Raw genomic sequence first — 326 nt, forward strand, 5'->3', positions numbered from 1 at the left:
GGGGGGGGGGGGGGGGGGGGGGCAAACTCTGACCCAGCGTCAGCAAACTGCGCAACAATTATCTGCTAGTTACCAGAAGAGAAAGAGTCATGTCCTCATCCAGCTTTGCTTATTTCATATTTTTTGTTTGATTTACATTTACACGTCATAAATATTCATGTCAGTTTCACAAAAAAAAAAAAGTGGGTAAACTCTTTTTGCATGGGTCCACCACCTTGACACTGACGGGACACTTTATGAACGGTGAGCTTCACTGTGTCATACCCCACCCCCCCACCCCCCCCCCCTTTGGAAGCACACAGGGAACCACTCCTCCACTGTGTTGA

This window comes from Seriola dumerili, unplaced genomic scaffold (assembly GCF_002260705.1).
Source record: "Seriola dumerili isolate Sdu_G_001 unplaced genomic scaffold, Sdu_1.0 BDQW01000017.1, whole genome shotgun sequence".
Classification (NCBI taxonomy): domain Eukaryota; kingdom Metazoa; phylum Chordata; class Actinopteri; order Carangiformes; family Carangidae; genus Seriola; species Seriola dumerili.